Source organism: Pan paniscus, chromosome 7, assembly GCF_029289425.2.
Source record: "Pan paniscus chromosome 7, NHGRI_mPanPan1-v2.0_pri, whole genome shotgun sequence".
In the NCBI taxonomy this organism is placed as follows: Eukaryota; Metazoa; Chordata; class Mammalia; order Primates; family Hominidae; genus Pan; species Pan paniscus.
In genome coordinates this window covers 105,202,799-105,230,177 of record NC_073256.2, presented here as the reverse complement: position 1 = coordinate 105,230,177, position 27,379 = coordinate 105,202,799, and the positions used below count along the sequence as shown (strand labels likewise).

Here is a 27,379-nt window from a genome sequence, read left to right as displayed (position 1 = left end):
TACATTATTTAAAATGGTTCATTATTCCTGCTTTGTTCATGAGGGAACTGGAAACGTAAGTAATTAGACAAATACACCACTGATGTTATCCTAGAACTGCATGTAAATGGCAGCCTGTTAATTTCATAAGGTGCTGAGGGGTATTCAGTTACTGGTTGATCATAAAGACATTAAAGTTAGGTGAACTCAGATGCACGTAATAGCCTCCCCATGGCCTCATTTGGTTCTGATGTGGTATAGTGAAACACATTCATCTAATCCATTTAAAATATGTTAGCTGAAGTGCAGGGAAAGTAAAAAAAAATGGAATGTACTTTTAGTGGCGTACTTAACAATCTTACTCTAGTGAAATATATGCTTAATGTTAAATGACAAGCAATTAGTATAAAAACTGATTTTTGAACTAGATGTGAATGACCCAAGTTATAAAATACCTCAGTTCACATCTCCTTGCTGGATTCCCTCCAAAACACTGAGAAGTGGCTGACCCATCATTTTGAACAGATATGTACATTACTGTTTAACCGAGGAGACGAAAATGTAAAACAAACCAAAGACAATACCTAAAAATATGAAATACTGAAAAGCTAAAATATTGGTTATTATAGCAAGTTTGTTAGTGAGAAATCAATTCACCACCAAAATAATAATCAGTTCCATAAATCTTTGTATAGACTGAGAAAATTTTCCTTTGAAGCTATTGACTGATTTTTAAAACTATAATCTGCACGGCCTCTAGACAAAGAGTATTGAAGAAATCCTTAAATTCTATCAACCATGATTTTTTCTTGCTGCCAAACCTGGCAGTCATTGATAGCTTCTCTAATTTCAAGCCTGTCAAACTCATTAAACAGCAACATGGCTGAATGCTTTTCCAAAGATCATACCACCATCTGTTTAAATTATAACCTATGATCTTTCCAAAAAATTTAGAACTTGAATATTAAATAAGATGAAAGCAGTTTACCTCTGATACACATAGTTTCTCTGTAACCATTTTGAGTTATATGACAATTTCGTAAATATTAGCCATGGAAATTAATATTTACAGATGCGAATACTCACTGTATTCACTAATGTTTTATTTATTTTTTATTTTTTGAGACACAGTCTCATTCTGTCACCCAGACTGGAGTACAGTGGTGGGATCATTGCTCACTGCAGCCTCAACTTGCCAGGCTGAAGCAGTCCTCCCTCCTCAGCCTCCTGAGTAGCTGGAACTATAGGCATAGGACATCATGCCTGGCTAATTTTAAAAATTTTTTGTAGAGACAGGTTCCCTCCATTTTCTCAGGGTGGTCTTGAACTCCTGTGCTCAAGGGATCTCTTGCCTTAGCCTCCAAAGATTTAAATTTTAACCACGAATGTGTGTGTGTGTATGTGTGTGTATATATATATATATTCATACACACACACATATATATACACACAGTATACTATATATACTGTGTGTTTATGTGTGTGTATGTATACGTAATTGTTTATATAATTCTAACATATTTTTCATATATTCCATTAAATTTTTATTAACTTTTAAAGTATGCTTGCAAATGTCTCCTTAATAACAAAGTCATGTCTAACTGACTGGAAATTTGGCTACAAAAAGCAAACTTGAAGTCTCTAGCAAAGATTATTAGTCTCACCTAAATGGATTTTTTAGCTTTATCAATATTGACTTTCCAAATTTACTACAATATCTGTAGTAGCCTTTACAATGGGTGCTTAGATTTCAAATAAAAATAAATAACCCTATTATATATGGGAATTTTTACATGAACATAGGCAATTCTGGCACAAAAGTACTTTGATCACTACTGAGCCATTACAACAAATATAAAAATTAATACCAGAAATTCTGCTATTGCTGTGGCTTTATTTCAGGGCTAGTAAAAGGCTTATCAAATAGAGTATTTCTTATTTTCTAAGATATCCATCATTTCCCACATTTTAACATCTGTGAAATGAGGCTTGATACAGTTAGGCTTTGTATCCCCACCGAAATCTCATCTTGAATTGTAATCCGCAGGTGTCGAAGGAGAGTCCTGGTGGGAGGTGATTGAATCATGAGGGCGGTTTTCCCCATGCTTTTCTCATAATAGTGAGTGAGTTCTCGTGAGATCTGATGGTTTTATAAGCGTCTGGCATTTCCTCTGCTTGCACTTCTCTCTCTCACTTGACGTCACCTAAGATGTGCCTGCTTCCCCTTCTGCCGTGATTGTACATTTCCTGAGGCCTCCCCAGGCATGTGGAATGGTGAGTCAATTAAACCTCTTTGCTTTATAAATTACCCAGTCTTGGGCAGTTCTTTATAGTAGTGTGAAAACAGACTAATACAAGGCTACATCTTCCAGTTGACGGAGTATCATTGTTTAATTGGCAATAGATGTTTTTGTTTTGTTTTTAAGTGGCACATAAAAAATGTTGAAAATAGGCCGGCGCAGTTGCTCATTTCTGTAATCCCAGCACTTTGGAAGGCTGAGGCGGGCGGATCGCTTGAGGTCAGGAGTTCAGACCAGCCTGGCCAACCATGGCCAACATGGTGAAACCCCGCCTCTACTAAAAGTACAAAAATTAGCTGGGCTCAGTGGCACGCACCTGTGATCCCAGCTATTCAGGAGGCTGAGGCAGGAGAATTGCTTGAACCTGGGAGGCAGAGGTTGCAGTGAGCCGAGATTGCACCACTGCACTCCAGCCTGGGCGACAGAGTGAGTCTCCATCTCAAAAAAATTTGTTTGAAAATACTTCCCCCTATCTATAATTTCACTTTCTCTAGTTTTAGTTACTCTCAGTCAACTGAGGTCTGAAAAATAAGCTATTAAGAGAGAGAGACCACATTCATATAACTTTTATTATAGTGTTTATTATAATTGTTCTGTTTTTTACTAGTAATACTTGCTACTCTCTTACTGTGCCTAATTTTTGTAAATTTAACTTTATCAAAGGTATGTCAGTATAAGGAAAACTCTATATAAAATGTTGGGTATTATCTGTGGTTTCAGGCATCCATTGGGAGTCTTGGAATGTATCCTCAGGGGGAAACTACTGTATCTTAAATTGACTGTCTCATACTCTGAGAAATAGTTGTGCATTACTAAGGGCAAAGTAAGTTCAGAATATGATGTAAGAAAACAAAGAGGTAACTTATAAAATTACCTCTATGTAGTTTGTTAATTTGCCTAGAGTTGGTGTTCCATATTCAAATGCTTCTGAGTCAGGTATGAATAAGCATTGGTCCCTGACTAAAGCAAATGTATTTGCATTCTTGATGTTAGATTACCAACCAATAGCTTACAGCTGAAGTTTAAATTTGGGCTTTTTTTTTTCTCCTTGTGTGTTTTAAAAATATGTATTCAGAAAATAATCATTAGCAAAATTTATTTAGGAATCAGCTTATGATTGTTAAAGATTTAGAAAAGGTCCAAAATTGAACTACTTTGTTTTAAAATATAGGTAGAACACTAAATGTAAAACAAAAGAGCAATCTTCAAATTATGTATATGTATAAACATAAAACATATATATACATATGTATGTATAAACGTAAAAACATATAATTTTTTCCCTAGATGTTAAGAAAGTGAAAATTGGCTCAAGATAGTCTTGCTGAGATTTGACACTATAAAATTAGTTTTCTAAATCTATACCCTGACTTGAGCAAGTTTTTAAAGGCATATCTTTCAGTGAATGAGTGAATAGGTTTCCACATTTTGACAAAGTAAATCTCCATTTCATTTTATTTCATTTTTTATCAGAAAACAAGCAGGGGAAAGAACTTAAAAGAAAGTTTTTTGTTGGTTGGAAATCTTTGTGAGCTAAGGCTATTTGTGTCCATAACACCAGTGGGTGTAGGACAGCCTAGACAACTAAGTGTATGTGTGAGAGGGTTAAGAGGCTAGCAACATTGAGGCAGAAAATGGTAAAGAACAGCAAAAATGACATTTAAAATTGAAAAATTACCCCAGTATGGTCCTTTAACCAAATGAGTGAAATAAGGGAGAGAATAATTCTTCCATAATATGCAATTGCATATTCCATGTGAATCCCATGTAAATTATAAGAAAGCCTTAACTCTCAGGTCCTGTTGAGTTTTTCTTACTGTTAACACATATTTGATCTGGAATTAAAATGTTCATGTGTTTGCATGCTCTTCCATCTGTATTTTGTCTACATGCGAGGATTCTAGAGAGTAGATACTACATTCATCTAAGTTAATTTTATTTCATTTCATGCTGCAATGCATTGTTATCACATATTGATAATATTAATGAGAATGCTGTTAATCCAATGAGAAATCCAAAATGAAAGACATAATCAAGTAAAGTATTTGTGGTTTCAGTTTTTCCTAATATGTTTACAGTCTTTCATTTTCTCAGTCTATTGTGATAGGCAACAGCATATTTTTACAGTGTAATTTTAAATCCTTTTGCAAAGCAATTCTTCCCTCGTTGCTTTTTCTGCCTCTGTTCCACTCTCCACTTGCTTTTCCAATATGTGTGTATTTTTTAATAGACGATTTTATTTTTTAGAGCATTTAGGTTCGCAGCAAATTTGAGTAGAAGGTATAGAGATTTCCCATATATCACCTGCCACCACTCATGCATAGCTCCCCTCATTATCAGCGTCCTTCACCAGAGTGGTATTTTTGTCACAATTGAGAAATCTGTATTGATACATCATTATCACCCAGAGTTCATAGCTTATACTAGAGTTCACTTTAGGGTTATACATTCTATGGGTTTGGACAAATGTAAAATGTCGTTCATTCACCATTATAGTATTATACAGAATAATTTCAATGCCCTAAAATCCTCTGTGCTCCCTCTAACACATGTCAAACTCTGATTTTTTAAACTGTTCTCATAGTTTTGCTTTTTCCAGAATGTCATAGTGTTTGAATCATACAATAAGTAGCCTTTTCTGATTGACATCTTTCACTTAGTAACCTGCATTTAAGTTATTCCATGTCTTTTCATAGCTTGATAGGTTATTTCTTTATAGAGCAGAGTAAAATTTAATTGTTTGAATGTGCCAGAGTTTATTTATCCATTCACCCTCTGAAGGATATCTTGGTTGCTTCCAAGATTTGACAATTATAAATAAAGCTGCTATAAAAACTCCTGTACAGATTTTTGTGTGGACATAGATTTTTACTCCTTTGGGTAAATATTAAGAAGTGCAATTGCTAGATTTTATGGTAAGAGTGTTGAGTTTTGTTAGGAACCACAAAAGAGTCTTCCAAAGAGACTGTACCATTCTGCATTCCTATCAGCAATGAATGAGAGTTCTGATTGCTTTACATCCTCACCAGAATTTGTTATTGTCAACAAATTTGGTGTTGTTTTGGATTTTGGCCATTGTAGTGGGTGTGTAGGGTTTTTTTTTATTTATGTATTTGCTATCCATACCTCTTTGGTGTGATATCTATTAAGGTCTTTGGCCCATTTATTTTTATTTTTATTTTATTTCAATAGTTTTTGGGCAACAGGTGGTTTTGGTTACATGGATAAGTTTTTTTTAATGCGATGTTGGTACACTTGTCACCCCAGCAGTGTACACTGTACCCAATATGTAGTCTTTTATCCTTCACCCGCCTCCCACCCTTTACCCCAAGTCCTCAAAGTCCATTGTATTATTCTTATGCCTTTTCATCCTCATAGCTTAGCTCCTACTTTAAAGTGAGAATGTATGATACTTGGTTTTCAATTGTAGAGTTACTTCACTTGGAATAATGGTCTCCAACTCCATCCAAGTTGCTGCAAATGCCATTATTTCATTCTGTTTTACAGGTGAGTAGTATTCTGTGGTGTATGTATATCATTTTCTTTATTCACTCATTGGTTGATAGGCATTTAGGTTACTTCCATATTTTTGCAATTGAGAATTGTGCTGTTATAAACGTGCGTGTGCATGTGTCTTTTTCATAAAATGACTTATTATCCTATGTGTAGATATCCAGTAGTGGGATTGCTGGATTGAATGGTAGTTCTACTTTTAATTCTGTAAGGAATCTCCATGCTGTTTTCCATAGTGGTTGTACTAGTTTACATTCCCACCAGCAGTGTAGAAATATTCCCTTTTCACCACATCCATGCCAACATTTTGTTTTGTTTTGTTTTGTTTTTAAATTATGGTCATTCTTGTAGGAGTGGGGTGATATCTCATAGTGGCTTTAACTTGCATCTCCCTGATAATTAGTGATTTTGAGCATTCTTTTCATATGTCTGTTGGCTATTTGTATATCTTCTTTTGAGAATTGTTTATTCATGTCCTTTGCCCACCTTATCATGGGATTATTTGGTTCTTTCTTGCTGATTTGTTTGAGTCCCTTGTAGATTCTGGATATTAGCCCTTTGTTGGATGCATAGTTTGTGAATATTTTCTCCTACTCTACAGGTTGTCTGTTTACACTGATAGTTATTTCTTTTGCTATGCAGAAGTTTTTAATTTAATTAGGTCCTATTTATTGCTGTTTGTGTTTCATTTGCTTTTGGGTTCCTGGACATGAATTCTTTGCCAAACCAATGTCTAGAAGAGTTTTTCTGATGTTATCTTCCAGAATTTTTGTGGTTTCAGGTCTTAGATTTAAGTCTTTGATCCATCTTCAGCTCATGAATGGGTAGAATCAATATTGTGAAAATGACCATACTGCCAAAAGCAATCTACAGATTCAATGAAATTCCCATCAAAATACTGTCAACATTCTTCACAGAACTAGAAAAAACAATCCTAAAATTTATATGGAACCAAAAACAGAGCCCACATAGCCAAAGCAATACTAAACAAAAATAACAAATCAGGAGGCATCGCATTACCCAGCTTCAAACTATGCTTACAAGGCTATCGTTGCCAAAACAGCACGGTACTGGTATAACAATGGACACATAGACCAATGGAACAGAATAGAGAACCCAGAAATAAAGCCAAATACTCACAGCCAACTGATCTTCAACAAAGCATACAAAAACATAAAGTGGGGAAAGGATACCCTATTCAACAAATGTCACTGGGATAATTGGCAAGCCACATGTAGAAGAATGAAACTGGATCCTCATCTCTTACCTTATACAAAAATCAACTCAAAATGGCCCATTTTTAAATCATGTTATTTGTTTACTATATTACTAAAACAACTATTACTATACTATGCTTACTATAGTTTAAACTCAACAACTATATATAGATATATAGTTTAAACTATAGTAAGCGTAGTATAGTAATTGTTGTAGTAATATAGCAAATACATAGTTGTTGAGTTTAAACTATATATATAAATATATATAGTTATAGTGGGTACATATATATATAAATATATATATATATATAGAGAGAGAGAGAGAGAGAGAGAGAGATAGAGAGAGAGAGTAATAGTCTGCTATCAGATGTGTCTTTTGCAAATATTTTCTTCCACCCTGTGGCTTATCTTCTCAGTCTCTTAACATTATCTTTTGCAGAGCAAAAGTTTTTAATTTTTTTGAAGTTCAGATTACCAATTATATATTTCATGGATGTGTCTTTAATATTGTATCTAATGAGTCATTGCAATACCCAAGGTTGTATAGGTTTTCTCATATGTTATCTTCTAGGAGTTTTTATAGTCTTGTGTTTTCCATTTATGTCTATGTTCCACTTTGAGTTAATTCTTATGAAGGGTGTAAGATCTGTGTCTGGATTAGGTTTTCTTTTGTAGATGGGTGTCCAGTTGTTCCAGCACCATATGTTGAAAAGACCATCTTTGCCCCATTGTATTGACTTTGTTCCTTTGTCAGAGGATCTTGTCAAAAATCAGTTGACTAAATTTTATGGGTCTATCTGGGCTATTTTGTTCCATTGATAAATTTGTCTCTTCTTTCATCAATACTGCACTGCCTTGATTATTGTAGCTTTATAGTAGGTCTTAAAGCCAGACATTGTGATTCTTTTTCCTCTCCATATAAACTTTACAATCAGTTTGTCAAATTCTACTAAATAACTTGCTTGGATTTTGATTCGAATTGTATCTGTGCTATGACATCAAAATCATATTTACCAGAAACCCATCTACAGATATCTTGAGCTCCTGATTTCATTAACTTTGTGAATGTGGACATTCCTTTCCTTAAACTTCAGAATATTTTATTAAAAATTGAATTTAATAATACCTCTTCTACTTGCCTTACAGAGGCACAAAACACATATTTTATAAATTGAAAATCTTTCTATAAATGTAACGAAGTAGAGCTGTTATTCCCATTATCCTGGATCATTTCTTATACATTGTAATTTGAGCTAATTCTATTACATTCCACCCATTACAGGGCAGTAATATCATATCTTCAGAGTGCTACCTATACGTAGAGAAGCAGCCTAGGATAGTCTGCCAGTTAGACATGTAATCTTCTGAAATTTAATGTATAAATTGATTATTTAATGCTTATAAGATGTTTTCATTAGGAATATCATTATGCCTGGTCATAAAGCGCCTAGATCAGATGACAAAAAGATTCCTATAATGCAGCTGAAGTATTGTGTCAGTATCTTTGTTTCTAAGTGGAAAATCTAGGTTTCTAATTTGTGGAATGGAAAAGAGACTCATCGACCTGTCCTGCAATGAGTTTTAGGACTCTGTTTCTTACTTTGCCTTCATGGTAAGAGGGTAAAATCTATGCATAGGCCTCCACTGACTTATGGACTTTCCTTTTTGTCCTCGGTTATCACTTTTAATTGCAATCAACTTTTGTTCTAAGCCTTTGTAACTTCACAACTGCTTCGTCGGGTTCTTTTCCTGGAAGTAATTCTAAAAACTTTAATCATAATAAAGGGCAACCATAGGAAAATCTTTGAAACTTGCTTATGTAATTAAGTTATCCTTTTCTTTTTCCAAATTTTTTATTGTGGTAAAATATACAGAACACAAAATTTACTATCTTCATTATTTTTAAGAATACAGTATTTAAGTAGTTCTTAAGTGGTATTACATAGTAGGATATACTTAGTACTCAGTACTAGTTAGTACTCAGTAGCATTAAGCACATTCATATTGTTGAGCAGCCAATCACCACTATCCATCTACAGAACTCTTTTTCTCATGTAAAACTGAAACACCATATCCATTAAACAATAAATCCCCATTCACTCCTGCCTCCACCCTCTGACAACACAACACAACTCTATGCTCTGTCTCTATGATTCTGACTACTCCAAGTACCTCATATAAGAGGAATCTCATAGTATTTGTCTTTTAGTGACAGGCTTATTTCATTTAGTATAATGTCCTCAAGGTTCATCCATATGTAGCATATATCAGAATTTGCTTCCTTTTTTTTTGTTTTTTTCCAAGACGGAGTTTCGCTCCTGTTGCCCAGGCTGTAGTGCAATGGCAGGATATCAGCTCACTGCAACCTCCGCCTCCCAGGTTCAAGCAATTCTTCTGCCTCAGCCTCCTGAGTAGCTGGGATTACCAGTGCCCACCACCATACCTGGCTAATTTTTTTATATTTTTAGTAGAGACAGGGTTTCAGCATGTTGGTCAGGCTGGTCACGAGAATTTGCTTCCTTTTTAAAGATATATAATATTCCATTGTATGTATCTATCATATTTTGCTTATTCATTTATCTCTTGATGAATACTTGAATTGCTCTCATGTTTTAGCAATTGTGTGTAATGCTACTTATGAACATGGGTATAAAAATATCATCTCTTTGAGACTCTTATTTCAATTCACTGGAGTGTATAGCCAGAAGTAAAATTGATGGGTTATATGGTAGTTCTATTTTTAATTTATTTTTGAAAATTACTATACTAGTTTCTACAGAAGCTGTTTGTACATTCCCAACACTGGTGTACAAGGGTTCTAACTTCTCCATAGCCTCACCAATATTTGTTATTTTCTATATTTTGTTATAGTAACCATCCTAATAGGTGTGAGATGGTACCTCTTTGTAATTTGAGTTTGCATTTTCCTAAAGATTAGTGAAGTTGAGCATCTTTTCATGTACTTACTGGCCATTTGTACATCTTCTTTGGAGAAATGTGCGTTTGGATCCCCTACCCATATTTGAAATGAGTTTTCTTTGTTGTTGAGTTTTAAGAGTTCTCTATGTATTCCAGGAATTAATCCCTTATCATTTATATCATTCACAATTATCTTTCTCTAATCTGTGGGTTGCCTTTTACTCTGTTGATAGTCTTTTGGTGCACACATTTTTAAAATTTTCAAGAAGTCTTAATTGTCTGTTTTTTCCTTTTTTTTGGCTGCGCCTTTAGTGCCATATTGAAGAAATCCTTAACTATATATGGGAAAGTTTATTTCTGGACTGTCTATTCTATTTCATTGGTCTATATGTCAGTCTTTATGTCAGTAGTACATTGTTTTGATAACTTTAGCTTTGTAGTGAGTTTTGAAATGAAGCAGTGTGAGTCCTCCAACTTGATTCTTCTTCAGGATTGTTTTGGTTATGTGGGGTCTTTTGAGATTTTATATAAAATTTAGGATAGGTTTTACATTGGGGTTTTGACAAGGATGGCATTGAGTTGTAGACTGCTTTCAATTTACAGTTTAACAGTGTTAAGTCTTCCCATTCCCAAATGTGTATGTTTTATCATTTATTTGCATCTTCTTTAATTTCTTCATCAATGTTTTACAGTTTTCATTGTATAAGTCAATCACTTCTTTGGTTAAGTTTATTCCTAAATACAAGCATGTGTTGCTTAATGACAGGGACATGTTCTGTTGGTGATTTTCTTGTGTGAACATCAGAGTGTACTCACAAAAACCAAGATGGTATAGCTTACTACATACCGACACTATAGCTTATTGCTCCTAGGCTACAAATCTGTAGAGCATGTTTTACTGTACTGAATACTGTAGACAACTGTACCACAATGGTAAGTATTTGTGAATCTAAACATATGGAAACATGTAAAAAGTAGAGTAAAATGTGATATTAAAATCTTATGAGACCACTATTATTTATGAGGTCTGTCACTGACCAAAAGATTATGTGGTGTGTGACTGCATTTAGTTCTTTGTGATGCTATTGTAAATTGAATTGTTCTTTCAATTTCCTTTTTGGGTGGTTCATTGTTAGTGTGTAGAAATGCAACTGATTTTTGTGTGTAGACTTTATATTCAGCTATTGTACTTTGCTGAATTTGTTTATTACAGTAACCTCCACTTATATTTATGGTTTTCTTTCCATAGTTTTAGTTACTTAGGGTCAACTGTAGTCCAAAAATATTAAATGGAAAATTCTAGAAATGAAAAATTCACAAATTTTAAATTGCACACCTATCTGAATAGCCTGATGATATCTTGTGCCATCCTACTGCATCCTACCCGGGACAAGAATCCTTTTGTCCAGCATATTTACACTGTGTGTGTTACCCACTCATTAGTCACTTAGTAGCATCACGGTTATCAGACCAACAGTCACAGTATTGCAGTGCTTGTGTTCCAGTAGTCCTTATTATATTTAATAATGGTCGCTGAGGCAGGTGGATCACTTGAGGCCAGGAGTTCGAGACCAGCCTGGCCAACATGGCAAATCCCTGTCTCTACTAAAAATACAAAAATTAGCCAGGTGTGGTGGCAGGCACCTGTAGTTCCAGTTACTCGGGAGGCTGAGGCAGGAGAATTACTTGAACCCGAGAGGCAGAGGTTGCAGTGAGCCAAGATTACGCCACTGCACTCCAGCCTGGGTGACAGAGTGAGACTCCGCCTCAAAAAAAAAAAAAATGGTCCCCTAGTGAAAAAGTAGTGATGTTGGCATATCGTTATAATTGTTCTAGTTATTATTTCTTATTGCTGGTAATCTCTTACTGTGCCTAATTTATAAATTAAATGTTATCATAGGTATGTATGTATTGGAAACAATATAATATATGTAGAATTAGGTACTATCTACATTTTCAGGCATCCACTGGGGGCACTGGAATGTATCTCTCATAAATAAAGGAGCACACTACTTCTGCAGGGGTGTGTGTGTGTGTGTGTAAGTGTATGTGTGTTGTCTTTAGGGTTTTCTATAGATAACATCATTTTATTTTTGAAAAGAGATAATTCTGTTATTTATTTTTCTTGACTAATTTCTCTGGCTAGGATTTCTAGTCTTATGTTGAATAGAAGTGGTGAAAGCAGGCACCCTTGCCTTGTTCCTGATTTTGGAAGAAAAGTTTTAAGTCTTTCACCATGGAGTATGGTGTTTACTGTAAGTTTTACATATATGTCTTTTATTACTTTCCTGGTTTGTTGAGTGCTTTTATTATGTAAAAGTATTGAATTTGTCAAATGCTTTTTCTGCATCAATTGAGATGACTTGTTTGTGTTTTTTCCCTTCATTATATTGATGTAGTATATAACACTGATTAATTTTTATATTAATCCATGAACCATCCTTACATTCCAAAAATATATCTCTTGCTCATGAGATGTATAATCATTTTATGTGCTCTCAAATTTAGTTTGCAAGTATTTTTTTGACAATTTTTGTGTCAATGTTCATAAAGGATATCTGTCATTGGTACCAGGGTAATGCTGGTCTTCTAGAATGAGTTAGGGAGTGTTTCTTTCCGTCAATGTTTTTGGAAATGTTTTAGATGAACTGTTACTAGTTCTTTAAATGTTTGCTAAAATTCACTGGTAAAGAGTCAGGTCTAAGGCTTTCCTTTGTTAGGAGATTTCTGAATATGGATTCAATCTCCTTATCAGTTATCTGTTCTTCAGATTCTCTGTTTCTTCATGGTTAAGTATTGGTATGTTTTTCTAGGAATTTGTTCATTTCATCTAGATTATCCGATCTGTTGGCATATAATTGTTCATAGTACTCTTTTTATTTCTGTAGAATCAGTAGTAATGCTTCCAGTTTATTTATTTATTCTGTAGAATCAGTAGTAATGCTTCCAGTGTATTCCAGAAATAAAAAGAATACAATTCTATTTCTGTAGAATCAGTAGTAATGCTTCCAGTTTCTGATATTAGTAATTTTAGTCTTCTCTCGTTTTTTCTTAGTCTAGCTAAAGGTTTGTCCATTTTATTAATCTTTTCAAAGAACAAACTTTTGTTTTCCTAGATTTATATTTCTTACATTTAATTATTTATCTTTGCTCTAATCTGTACTATTTACTTTCTTCTGCTAGTTTTGGGTTTAGCTTTTTTTTTCTAGTTACTTAAGTTAAAAGTTAGGTTATTGACTTGATATTTTTCCTTGTGTTTTAATATGATCTTTCATATTTATAAATAATTTCATTAGCACTGTTTTTGCTGTATCTCATAAGTTTTAATATATTGTGTTTTCATTTTAATTTCTCTAAGTATTTTCTAATTTCACTTGTGATTTCTCCTTTTATCCTAGGTTGTTTAAGGGTATGTTGTTTAATTTTCACAAATTTGTAAATTTTTCATTTTTCCTTCTGTTGTTGATTTATAACTGCCACTGTGGTGAAGAAGATACATTGTATGATATCTACTATTTTATTGATTGAGAACTAATTTGTGACCTAACATACGGTCTATCCTGGAAAATCTCTCATGTGCACTTCAGAAGACGTGTATTCTGTGGCTGTTAGATCTAGTTGTTTTATTGTGTTGTTCCAGCCCTCTATATCCTTAATTATTTTCTGTTTAGTTCCACCCATTTCTGAGAGTGAAGTATTGATGTCTCTAAATATTATTATAGAACTGTTCACTTTTTGCTTCATATATTTTGATGGTCTTATTAAGCATGTAAATGTTTATAATGATTATACCTTCTTGCTGTATTGAAACTTTTTAAAATATATAATGTCTTTCTGTGTCTCTTGCAAACTTTTTTATTTAAAGTCTGTTTTGTATGATATTAGTATAGCTACCCTTGCACTCTTCTGGTTACTATTTGCATGAAATATCCTTTTGCATTTTTTCACTTTTAACCTTTTTGCGTCTTTGGATCTAAAGTAAGTGTCTTGTAGACACTATGTAGTTGGGTATTTTAAAAAATTTATTCTTACAATCTTTATTTTTTGATGGGGCAGGACAGTTTAATCCATTCACATTTAAAGTATTACTGTTATGGAGTGACTTCTGTCATTTTGCTATTTGTTTTCCACATGCCTAGTATCTGCTCTCCCACCTCATTTCCTGCATTACTCTCTTCTTTTATGTTCAGTTGATTTTTATAGTGAAAGTTTTAAATTCCTTTCTCATTTCCTATTATTTAGCTATTTTCTTTATAGTTTTCTTGGGGATTGCATTTAACATTCTAAAGTCTTAAGTCTAAGTTAAATGTAAACCATCTTAACATCAAGAACATACAAAAATTTTGCTCCATTAACAGTCCCACCCTTACTACCTTCAGTTGGTGATGTCACAAAATTACATCTTTATACATTGTGTGTCTACAAACATAAACTCATTTAAAAAACATATTAGTCTCTTATGTTACCTAGAAAATAAAATGCAGAGTTATAAACCAAAGGTACAATAATACTAGCATTTAGACTAATAATTTTCAAAGTATCTTAGTTTGTTAAATCATGTAGAAAACAAAAAGTGAGTTACATATTATTTTGCAGTAATTATAGCTATTTTTAATTTTTTTAAATTATACTTTAAGTTCTATGGTACATGTGCACAACGTGCAGGTTTGCTACATAGGTATACATGTCATGTTGGTTTGCTGCACCCATCAACTTATCATTTACATTAGGTTTTTCTCCTAATGCTATCCCTCCCCCAACCTCCCAACCCCCCGACAGGGCCCTGTGTGTGATGTTCCCTGCCCTGTGTCCAAGTGATCTCATTGTTCAATTCCCACCTATGAGTGAGAACATGCGGTGTTTCGTTTTCTGTCCTTGTGATAGTTTGCTGAGAATGACGGTTTCTAGCTTCAACCATGTCCCTGCAAAGGACCTGAACTCATCCTTTTTTATGGCTGCATAGTATTCCATGGTGTATATGTGCTACATTTTCTTAATCCAGTCTATCATTGATGGACATTTGGGTTGGTTCCAAGTCTTTGCTATTGTGAACAGTGCTGCAATAAACATACATGTGCATGTGTCTTTATAGGAGCATGATTTATAATCCTTTGGGTATATACCCAGTAATGGGATCGCTGGGTCAAATGGTATTTCTAGTTCTAGATCCTTGAGGAATCGCCACACTGACTTCCATAATGGTTGAACTAATTTACACTCCCACCAACAGGGTAAAAGCGTTCCTATTTCTCCACATCCACTCCAGCATCTTTTGTTTCCTGACTGTTTAATGATTGCCATTCTAACTGGGGTGAGATGGTATCTCATTGTTGTTTTGATTTGCATTTCTCTGATGACCAGTGATGATGAGCATTTTTTCATGTGTCTGTTGGCTGCATAGGTGTGTTCTTTTGAGAGTCATCTGTTCATATCCTTTGCCCACTTTTTGATGGGGTTGTTTGTTTTTTTCTTGTAAATTTGTTTGAGTTCTTTGTAGATTCTGGATATTAGCCCTTTGTCAGATGGGTAGATTGCAAAAATTTTCTCCCATTCTGTAGGTTGCCTGTTCACTCTGATGGTGGTTTCTTTTGCTGTGCAGAAGCTCTTTAGTTTAATTGGATCCCATTTGTTTATTTTGGCTTTTGTTGCCATTGCTTTTGGTGTTTTAGTCATGAAGTCCTTGCCCATGCCTATGTCCTGAATGGTAATGCCTAGGTTTTCTTCTAGGGTTTTTATGGTTTTAGGTCTAACATTTAAGTCTTTAATCCATCTTGAATTAATTTTTGTATAAGGTGCAAGGAAGGGATCCAGTTTCAGCTTTCTACATATGGCTAGCCAGTTTTCCCAGCACCATTTATTAAATAGGGAATCCTTTCCCCATTTCTTGTTTTTGTCAGGTTTGTCAAGATCAGATGGTTGTAGATGTGTCGTGTTATTTCTGAGGTCTCTGTTCTGTTCCATTGGTCTATATATCTATTTTGGTACCAGTACCATGCTGTTTTGATTATCATAGCCTTGTAGTATAGCTTGAAGTCAGGTAGTGTGATGCCTCCAGCTTTGTTCTTTTTGCTTAGGATTGTCTTGGCAACGTGGGCTCTTTTTGGATTTCATATGATCTTTAAAGTAGTTTTTTCCAATTCTGTGAAGAAAGTCATTGGTAGCTTGATGGGGATGGCATTGAATCTATAAGTTACTTTGGGCAGTATGGCCATTTTCACGATACTGATTCTTCCCATCCATGAGCATGGAATATTCTTCCATTTGTTTGTGTCCTCTTTTATTTCCTTGAGCAGTGGTTTGTAGTTCTCCTTGAAGAGGTCCTTCTCATCTCTTGTAAGTTGGATTCCTAGGTATTTTATTCTCTTTGTAGCAATTGTGAATGGGAGTTCACACATGATTTGGCTCTCTGTTTGTCTGTTAATGATGTATAGGAATGCTTGTGATTTTTGCACATTGATTTTGTATCCTGAAACTTTGCTCAAGTTACTTATCAGCTTAAGGAGATTTTGGGCTGAGACAATGGGGTTTTCTAAATATACAACCATCTTGTCTGCAAACAGGGACAATTTGACTTCTTCATTTCCTAATTGAATACCCTTTCTTTGTTTCTGTTGCCTGATTGCCCTGGCCAGAACTTCCAACACTATGTTGAATAGGAGTGGTGAGAGAGGGCATCCTTGTCTTGTGCCAGTTTTCAAAGGGAATGCTTCCAGTTTTTGCCCATTCAGTATGATATTGGCTGTGGGTTTGTCATAAATAGCTCTTATTATTTTGAGATACATTCCATCAATACCTAGTTTATTGAGAATTTTTAGCATGAAGCACTGTTGAATTTTGTTGAAGGCCTTTTCTGCATCTATTGAGATAATCATGTGGTTTTTGTCGTTGGTTCTGTTTATGTGATGGATTACTTTTATTGATTTGTGTATGTTGAGCCAGCCTTGCCTCCCAGGGATCAAGCTGACTTGATCGTGGTGGATAAACTTTTTGATGTGCTGCTGGATTTGGTTTGCCAGTATTTTATTGAGGATTTTCGCATCAATGTTCATCAGGGATATTGGTCTAAAATTCTCTTTTTTGTTGTGTCTCTGCCAGGCTTTGGTATCAGGATGATGCTGGCCTCATAAAATGAGTTAGCGAGAATTCCTTCTTTTTCTATTGATTGGAATAGTTTCAGAAGGAATGGTCCCAGCTTCTCTTTGTACCTCTGTTAGAATTTGGCTGTCAATCCATCTGGTCCTGGAGGTTTTTTGGTTGGTAAGCTATTAATTATTGCCTCAATTTCAGAGCCTGTTATTGGTCTATTCAGAGATTCAACATCTTCCAGGTTTAGTCTTGGGAGGGTGTCTGTGTCCAGGAATTAATCCATTTCTTCTAGATTTTCTAGTTTATTTGCATAGAGGTGTTTATAGTATTCTCTGATGGTAGTTTGTGTTTCTGCAGAATCGGTGGTGATATCCCCTTTATCATTTTTTTTTTTGCATCTGTTTGAGTTTTCTCTCTTTTCTTCTCCATTAATCTTGCTAGCAGTCTATCACTTTTGTTGATCTTTTCAAAAAACCAGCTCCTGGAGTCATTGATTTTTTTGAAGGGGTTTTTATGTCTATATCTCTTTCAGTTCTGCTCTGATCTTAGTTATTTCTTGCCTTCTGCTAGCTTTTGAATTTGTTTGCTCTTACCTCCATAATTCTTTTAATTGTGATGTTAGGGTGTCGATTTTAGATCTTTCCTGCTTTCTTTTGTGGGCATTTAGTGCCATAAATTTCCCTCTACACACTGCTTTAAATGTGTCCCAGAGATTCTGGTACGTTGTGTCTGTGTTATCATTAATTTCAAAGAAAATCTTTATTTCTGCCTGCATTTCATTATTTACCCAGTGGTCATTCAGGAGCAGGTTGTTCAGTTTCCATGTAGTTATGCGGTTTTGAGTGAGTTTCTTAATCCTGAGTTCTAATTTGATTGCACTGTGGCCTGAGAGACAGTTTGATGTGATTTCTGTTCTTTTAAGAGTGCTTCCTTCCAATTATGTGGTCAATTTTAGAATAAGTGCGATGTGATGCTGAGAGGAATATATATTCTGTTGATTTGGGGTGGAGAGTTCTGTAAATTTCTATTAGGTCTGCTTGTTGCAGAGCTTAGTTCAGATCCTGGATCTCCTTGTTAACCTTCTGTCTCATTGATCTGTCTAATATTGACAGTGGGGAGTTAAAGTCTCCTATTATTATTGTGTGGGTGTCTAGGTCTCTTTTTAGGTCTCTGACGACTTGCTTTATAAATCTGGCTGCTCCTGTTTTGGGTGCATATATATTTAGGATAGTTACCTCTTCTTGTTGAATTGATCCCTTTACCTTTATGTAATGGCCTTGTCTCTTTTGATCTTTGTTGGTTTCAAGTCTATTTTATCAGAGACTAAGATTGCAACCCCTGCTTTTTTTTGCTTTCCGTTTGCTTGGTAGATCTTCCTCTATCCCTTTATTTTGAGTCTACGTGCATCTTTGCATGTGAGGTGGGTCTCCTGAATATAGCACACTGATGGGTCTTGACTCTTTGTCCTATTTGCCAATCTGTGCCTCTTAATTGGGGGCATTTATCCCATTTATATTTAAGGTTAATATTGTTATGTGTGAATTTGATCCTGTCATTATGATGTTCATTGGTTATTTTGCCCATTAATTGATGCAGTTTCTTCATTGCATTGATGGGCTTTACAATTTGGCCTGTTTTTCCAGTGGCTGGTACTGGTTGTTTCTTTCTATGTTTTGTGCTTCTTTCGGGAGCTCTTGTAAGGCAGGCCTGGTGGTGACAAAGTCTCTCAGCATTTGCTTGTCTGTAAAGGATTTTATTTCTCCTTCACTTATGAAGCTTAGTTTGGCTGGATATGAAATTCTGGGTTGAAAGCACTTTTCTTTAAGAGTGTTGAATATTGGCCCCCACTCTCTTCTGGCTTTTATGGTTTCTGCCGAGAGATCTGCTATTAATCTGATGGGCTTCCCTTTGCGGGTAACTCGACCTTTCTCTGTGGCTGCCCTTAACACTTTTTCCTTCATTTCAACCTTGGTGAATCTGACAATTATGTGTCTCGGGGTTGCTCTTCTCAGGGAGTGTCTTCGTGGTGTTCTCTGTATTTCCTGAATTTGAATGTTGGCCTACCTTACTAGTTGGGGAAGTTCTCCTGGATAATATCCTGAAGAGTGTTTTCCAACTTGGTTCCATTCTCCCCATCACTTTCAGGTAATCAATCAAACACAGATTTGGTCTTTTCACATAGTCCCATATTTCTTGGAGGCTTTGTTCGTTTCTTTTTACTCTGTTTTCTCTCACCTTGTCTTCTTGCTTTATTTCATTAATTTGATCTTCAGTCACTGATACCCTTTCTTCCACTTGATCAAATCGGCTATTCAAGCTTGTGCATGCGTCACAAAGTTCTCCTGCCATAGTTTTCAGCTCCATCAGGTCATTTAAGGTCTTCTTTACACTGTTCATTCTAGTTAGCCATTCATCTAATCTTTTGTCAACATTTTTAGCTTCCTTGCAATGGGTTCAAATATCCTCCTTTAGCTCAGAGAAGTTTGTTATTACCGACCTTCTGAAGCCCACTTCTGTCAACTCATCACAGTCCTTCTCCATCCAGCTTTGTTCCATTGCTGGCAAGGAACTGCAGTCCTTTGGAGGAGAAGAGATGCTCTGATTTTTAGAATTTTCAACTTTTCTGCTCTGGTTTCTTCCCATCTTTGTGGTTTTATCTACCTTTGGTCTTTGATGTTGGTGACCTACAGATGGGGTTTTGGTGTAAATGATTTTTTTGTTGATGTTGATGCTATTCCTTTCTGTTTGTTAGATTTCCTTCTAACAGGTCGCTCAGCTGCAGGTCTGTTGGAGTTTGCTGGAGTTCCACTCCAGACCCTGTTTTCCTGGGTATCACCAGTGGACGGTGCAGAACACTGAATATTGCAGAACAGCAAATATTGCTGCCTGATCCTTCCTCTGGAAACTTTGTCCCAGAGGGGCAGCCGCCTATATGAGGTGTCTGTCGGTCCCTACTGGGAGGTGTCTCCCAGTTAGGCTACGTGGGGGTCAGGGACCCACTTGAGGAGGCAGTCTGCCCATTCTCAGTGCTCAAACACCGTGCTGGGAGAACCACTGCTCTCTTCAGAGCTGTCAGACAGGGATGTTTAAGTCTGCAGAAGTTGTCTGCTGCCTTTTGTTCATCTATGCCTTGCCCACAGAGATGGAGTCTAGAGGCAGTAGGCCTTGTTGAGCTGCGGTGGGCTCCACCCAATCTGTGCTTCCTGGCCACTTTGTTTACCTACTGAAGCCTCAGCAATGGCGGACGCCCTTCCCCCAGCCGGGCAGCCATCTCACAGATCAATCTCAGACTGCTGCGCTAGCAGTGAGCAAGGCTCCATGGGCGTGGCAGCTGCTGAGCCAGGCACAGGAGAGAATCACCTTGTCTGCTGGTTGCTAAGACCATTGGAAAAGCGCAGTAATTGGGCGGGATTGTCGCGATTTTCCAGTTACGGTCTGTCATAGCTTCCCTTGGCTAGGAAAGGGAAATCCCCCAACTCCTCACACTTCCCTGGTGAGGCGATGCCCTACCCTGCTTCAGCTCACCCTCCGTGGGCTGCACCCACTGTTCAACCAGTCCCAATGAGATGAACCAGGTATCTCAGTTGGAAATGCAGAAATCACCCATCTTCTGCGTCGATCACACTGGGAGTTGCAGACCGGAGCTCTTCCTATTCGGCCATCTTGGAATGCCCCAATTATAGCTATTTTTAATTACTTACACATTTCCTGAGATCTTTATTTCTTTACATGGCTTAAAGTTACTCTCTAGTGTCTTTTTATTTCAACCTGCAGGACTCCTTTTAGCATTTTGCAGGGCAGGTCTAGTGGTAATGAACTTTCTCAGCTTTTGTTTTCTAGGAATGCCTTCATTTCTTTTTATGTTTTAAAGGGCAGTTTTACCAGATATAGGATTCTTGGTTGAAACTTTTTTTCTTTTGGCACTTTGAATATGTCAGCCCATTGTCTTCTGCCCTGTCTTAGTTAGCTTGGCCTGCCATATCAAAATACCATGAGTTGGATAGCTTAAAAAAAGTCATTTATTTCTGACTAGTCTGACATCAGAGTTTTAGCATGGTTGTGTTCTGGTGATGGACCTCTTCCTTACCTGAAGATAGTTGCCTTCTTGGTCTTCACGTGTCAGAGAGAGATGGTCTCATTTATGTCTCTTCTTGTAAGGCCATTAATCCCATTCAATAGAGCTCCACCTTCATGATTTAATTACCTCCCAAAGAACCCACCTCCAAATTCCATCTTGGGGATTAGGACCTCAACACATGTGTTTTGGAAGGACACAAACATTCAGTCTATAGCATGGATTTCAAAATTTATAATGAGAAATATGCCAATAATCTGATTGAGGAAAAGTTGTATGTGATGAGTCACTTCTGTTTTGTTGCTTTCAAAATTCTGCATCATTCAATAATTTGATAATAATATATCTCAGTGTAGGTCTCTTTGAAGTCATCCTACTTGGAGTTTTTTTGAGCTTCTTATATATTTATGTCTTTTGTTGAATTTAGGAAGTTTCTGGTCATTATTTCTTCAAACAGCCTCTCTATCCTTATCTCTTTCTCTTCTTCTTCTGGAATTCCCTCAATGTATAGATTGGTCTGTTTTATCTTGTCCCACAAGTTTCTTAGGCTCTGTTTACTTTTCTTCAATTTTTTTTGTGTGTGTTCCTCAAACTTGATAATTTCCATTATCCTACCCTCAAGTTTGATGATTCTTTTACCTTCCTACTCAAATCTGCTTTTGAATTTCTGTAGTGAATTTTTCATTTCGGTTGTACTTTTCAGTTTGGGGATTTCTTTTTAGTTTCTCCTTATGTTTTCTGTCTCTTTATTGATAATCTAATTTGTTTATGTATTTTTTTCTTAACTTTCTTCTCATCTTCATTAAGTTCTTTGAGCATCATTACTACAGTTAAGGCAGTTGTTTTAAAACCTTTGTCTAGTAGATCTGCCATTAGGTCTTTTTTTAAGGAAAAGTTTCTGTTTGTTTATTTTATTTTCTCCTTGAATGGGTTATATTTTCCTTTTTCTTTGTATGCCTTGTGATTTTTATCATTGCAAACTGGAAATTTGTATCTAATAATGTGGTAACTCTGGAGATCAAATTCTCTCCTTTCCCAGGATTTGATCTTTTATTTTGATTTGATTTTGTAAAATGTTTTGATTTATTAGTTGTTGTAAAAATTTGTCTCTGTGGTGAGAATCAGCCTGTGGTATGAAATGGAGATCTCAGGTTTTTTTCTGAGCCTGAACCTTCCCCTGAGCATGTGCAATGAATCTAGAGTTCCAAAAATGTTACATCAGGCAGATCATGCCAGTGTATTGTTGTACAGGTGAAGAGACACGTCTCTGGTGTTTCCTACTCCACCATCTTCTCTGTTATCTTATCTTTTTAACCTAATATTTATTGTCAACAGAAGAAGGGAAAGGATAATGTAAAGGAAATTTCACATGGCAGAGGTGGGTTAGTTGTTCTTAAAGATGCACTGTTTACCTAGCCATTGAATTCTTTTCTTCTTTATTCCATTCCTAACTTCTTCCTTTATTCATTTATTCAACCCATTTCTACTAGGCATCTATAACGTGAAATACAATGATAATGAGAACTCATAAAGATAAAAGAGCCTTCAAAATACTTACCAAAGTAGAAGGGGAATTATTGCAGGTCTGTGCACACATAACACCTACCCCACATATGTATATAATACAGTGTTCATATGTTTTAACTATATGAAATATATTTATCTCATAAGTATTACAATAATTGGAAAATAAGTTTTATGTGTGTTCAAAGCCAAAATAAGTTATTTCCAAATCAGGGCAAACTGATTATCTTCAGAAAAAAGGTAGATTTTAAATATTTGCATTGAGGCTTTTTTTTTAGATGGTAGGGTTTAAATATTAACAGATTGCAGTAAATATGGAATGCCAAGTCACAAGTAGAAAAGTTCAAGAGCTATATAAGAAACAGTAAATACTTCTTTTTGTTTATTTATTTATTATACTTTTAAGTTCTGGGATACATGTGCAGAACGTGCAGGTTTGTTACATAGGTATACACGTGCCATGGTGGTTTCCTGCACCCATCAACCTGTCATCTACATTAGGTATTTTTCCTAATGTTATCCCTCCCCTAGCCCCCCACCCCCTGACAGGCCCTGGTATGTGATGTTCCCCTCCCAGTGTCCATATGTTCCCATTGTTCAACTCCCACCTATGAGTGAGAATGTGCGGTGTTTGGTTTTCTGTTCTTGTGTTAGTTTCCTGAGAATGATGGTTTCTAGTTTCATTCATGTCCCTGCAAAGGACATGAACTCATCCTTTTTTATGGCTGCATAGTATTCCATGGCGTATATATGCCACATTTTCCTTTTCCAGTCTATCACTGATGGGCATTTGGGTTGGTTCCAAGTCTTTGCTATTGTCAACAGTGCCGCAATAAACATACGTGTGCATGTGTCTTTATAGTAGAATGATTTATAATCCTTTGGGTATATCCCCAGTGATGGGATTGCTGGGTAAAATGGTATTTCTGGTTCTAGATCCTTGAGGAATCACCAGACTGTCTTCCACAATGGTTGAACTAATTTACACTCCCACCAACAGTGTAAAAGCGTTCCTATTTCTCCACATCATCTCCAGCATCAAAACAGTAAATAAATCAATTTGACCAAATCACAGATTGTTTGAGAAATATTTTACAAATAGAATATTCCATTGGTTGGTTCTATTACTTTCTCCAAGCATATTATTGAACTCAAATATCCAGAGACTCTATGAAATGCTATAACATACACCTGGTATTCTAGTAGGAAATGTCTCTAGCTCTTCCCTTTCTTCCTGGTTCAAAACTCCTCCAAATTCAATTCTTTATCTTAATTTCCTCAGTATTTGGCTTCTTATCATGGGCTTCCCATCTATTACTTATTTATTCTGTTAGGATTTGGTGATGCAGGTCTAAACTCTACCTTGCATTGTATCCAGCTATCCCATGAAATAATGCTACCAGTAAGCTTTATTTTACTCACCAGTAAGATTTATCACCAAATCTTCCTAGAACTTTGTTTTCCTTTTCTTCAGTCTCCTACCCATTTGAATAAAGAGAAACTCGAATTTGTGCCATAGGAGCTGTGCATACAGGATGAACTGGCACAGCTGCTGAACCTATCAGCCAAACCCAAGACCTCTGATGGCAAATCACCCACATCACCCACCTCTCCCCATATGCCAGCTCTGAGAATAAACAGTGGGGCAGGCCCCTTCAAAGCTTGTGTTGCAGCAGCGTTTGGTAGTCCTTCAGCCAGAGTTAGCACAATAGTTTACTTAAATGACCATGATGCTGTCACCAAGGCAATCCAAGAAGCTCGGCAAATGAAGGAGCAACTTCGACGGGAAAAACAGGTGCTTTATGGGAAGGTGGCTGTTGTGAATAGCCTGGGTCTCTATAACTGCTGGACAGAAAAGGATAAAACAACAGTGGAGGGTCTGACTCAGAAACTGGCTGTTAAACAGAATGAAGAAGGATAATTTAGCCATGTGATGATGGATTTCGATCTGAGTGGAGATTCTGATGGAAGTGCTGGAGTCTCAGAGTCAAGAATTTATAGGGAATCCAAGGGGCGTGGTAGCAATGAACCCCTCATAAAGCGTCCAATGAATGCCTTCATGATATGGGCTAAAGATGAGCAGAGAAAGATCCTTCAAGTCTTTCCTGACATGCATGACTCCAACATCAGCAAGATATTGGGATCTCACTGGAAAGCTATGACAAACCTAGAAAACAGCCATATATGAGGAGCAAGCCCATCTTGGCAAGCAGCACCTGGAGAAGTACCCTGACTATGAGTACAAGCCTAGACCAAAGTGCACCTGCCTCACGGATGACAAAAAGCTGCACATTGGTGAATACGAGGCAATCATGCACAACAGGCGGCAGGAGATGCGGCAGTACTTCAATGTTGGGCAACAAGCACAGATCCCAATTGCTACTGCTGGTGTTGTGTACCATGGAGCCATCACCATGGCTGGAATGCCCTCCCCTCACCTGCCCTCAGAGCACTCAAGTTTGTCCAGCAGCCCAGAGCCTGGGATGCCTGTTATCCAGAGCACTTTTATGAAAGGAGAGGAACCACATATCAAAGAAGAGATAGAGGCCGAGGACATCAATGGAGAAATTTATGATGAGTATGACAAGGAAGATGATGATCCAGATGTAGATATGGGAGTGACAAAGAAAACCATATTGCAGGAAAAGCCAACTGATAAGGTTCAAAAGATTGTTGTGACCTTAGGACTTAAAGAAGCCCTAACTCGTTCATCCTTACCAGTGGTAACTTTCTCATACACTGACTGTTACTTTAACTGTTAGTCTTAAATAGTTGGGACATCAGCTGACTAATAGACCTCAGCCTCAAAAGGCTTGGAAAGACAAAAAAAAATATGACAAGCAAACAACAATATCAACAACAAGAGATTGAAATAAGCTATGGGTAAAATAATGCCGGTAATTCAGCTGCTACATCCAAGCACTGAAGTCTTACCCTCAACTTTTTTTTTTTTTTTAATGAACTTTACAGCTGTTTCTTCTTAAAAAAAAAAAAAAAAAAAAAGAGGGAAACTCATCAAAAAATTTATGTGGGGCTAAATTTGAAGGTCAAATCAAAGGTGACTTTATAGTTTAGATTTTATCCAGCATGACTGGGCAAACTATATTAACAATGAAAGCAAAATGGCACAGCATAGGAGTAAAAGATTTGCAAAGCAATTTTGAGATGAGTTAAGAGCATAATAGATTTTAGAAACAGGTTAAAGAATGAGTCGTGATAATGCCTTACATTCAGCCAGATTTTAGTAAACAAATGGATAAATGGTAGGCAATCCCAGGCTAAAACAGTTTTGTGAGATTTCCATGTTTTAAAATTTATTAACGAACTAGGGAGCATAATGTATTTGTTTCTTGAAAAGTGTTTTCCATGTCCCCATCTTATGGCTAGTACCTCCCATCTCATGCCTAGTACCTGTTTGTATGAGGCAATAGAAATTTTGTGTTGTATTATGGCTGTACTTTCCAACACTCTCTAGTATTATTCACACTGGGAAGGGATATTCTAAATTGAGGTTCTACAAAACAGTTTGATGACAGGGCATGAATTAAGTTTGATTTTATATCTCAGAGATATGCTGCTTTCAGACTAGATAGGTAGTTTATGATACGAAAGAGCTTCCCAAAAAATGGTCAATTTAGTATCAACCAGTCTGTCTCTATGTCTCATTGATAGCCTCAATTTTATTTGTTTAAGGAAATAGAAGCAAAGTCCTATACTACATTTTTTTTTCCACTGGATCTAGTAGAGGGGGAAAAATCCCTTGTTCTTTCCTTTTGTCTTCATTGTGTAGTTGCTCTTAATATCCTCTAACATTTATAAGAAAAATGGTTATATATCCTGGTTCACATGCCTATGGATTATATTATCACATAACAATACATGAATATAAAGTTACAAGGGCAGGCACCGAAGTGACTACATTTGGTTGCTTCAGTCTAAGATTGGATGTATATTTCCATTTCCTAGATGAAAAATAAGTCAATCAAGATTACTTTTGATTATTAAAAATATTCTCCAAAGTATATCAGTATTTCAAAAATGTTCAATCATTTTCAGGATTGAAGTTTTACTTATTCTTTAAAAAGTTCAAATTCTTTTTATAAAAGAACTATGTTTATATCTTTTAAAAATGGAATACTGCTGAGGAAGAAATAAGTGTAAGGGTTTGTGTGTGTTTGTCCATATATAAACCACAGTGAGGTTGAGACAGAGGTGGAGAAAAAGAATTTTAAAGATTAGACCTAGGGTTGTGAGGACATGAGAGAAAGAGACTATAAGTAGAAGCTGAGGCTGCTTTTTCTAACATTAAAATGGATAACGTCTTTTCTCCTACCCCACAATCCCATCCATTCAAAAAAAAAAAAAAAAAAGGAAAATAAACAAAGAATTAAATGTCATTTTTCTAGAGGAAAAACATACCAACCAAAAATAAGTTGGCAACACTCTTTTGGAGCCATGCTCTCTTACAAAGGTGTATTTGCCCTGTGTTTAATATATTTGTCCTTCAAATTAAAAATTATTTAAATTTTAAAAGATAGGCAAAAAGTGTCTGTTTCTCTGTCATTTTTGTCCCTTTCTCATTGTTTATTTCATCCCATGCATTCTCATCCAAAGTTTAATATGGTGTATTAAAAACATAGATGGTTACTTTAACTTGCTTAAACTCATGCATCGCAAGAACTCCAGGTACATGCATTCTATGAGAAACACATTAAGTCTATACCTTAGTAGAGTTCTATAATTCTAAGATTTTAAAAAATGAT

General features: G+C 36.0%; 1 non-coding gene and 1 pseudogene across 1 annotated transcript in view; both read left to right on the top strand.

Moving 5' to 3' along the window:
- The first annotated feature begins 4,919 nt into the window (after positions 1-4,919).
- LOC100988602 (uncharacterized) overlaps positions 4,920-27,379 on the top strand; it is a 245,378-nt gene continuing 222,918 nt past the window's right edge. Inside the window, exon 1 of the transcript XR_010112984.1 lies at positions 4,920-5,786. This is a non-coding gene — a transcript (uncharacterized LOC100988602). The remainder of the gene's footprint in view (positions 5,787-27,379) is intronic.
- LOC100971151 (transcription factor SOX-5-like) lies at positions 24,220-26,272 on the top strand (annotated as a pseudogene).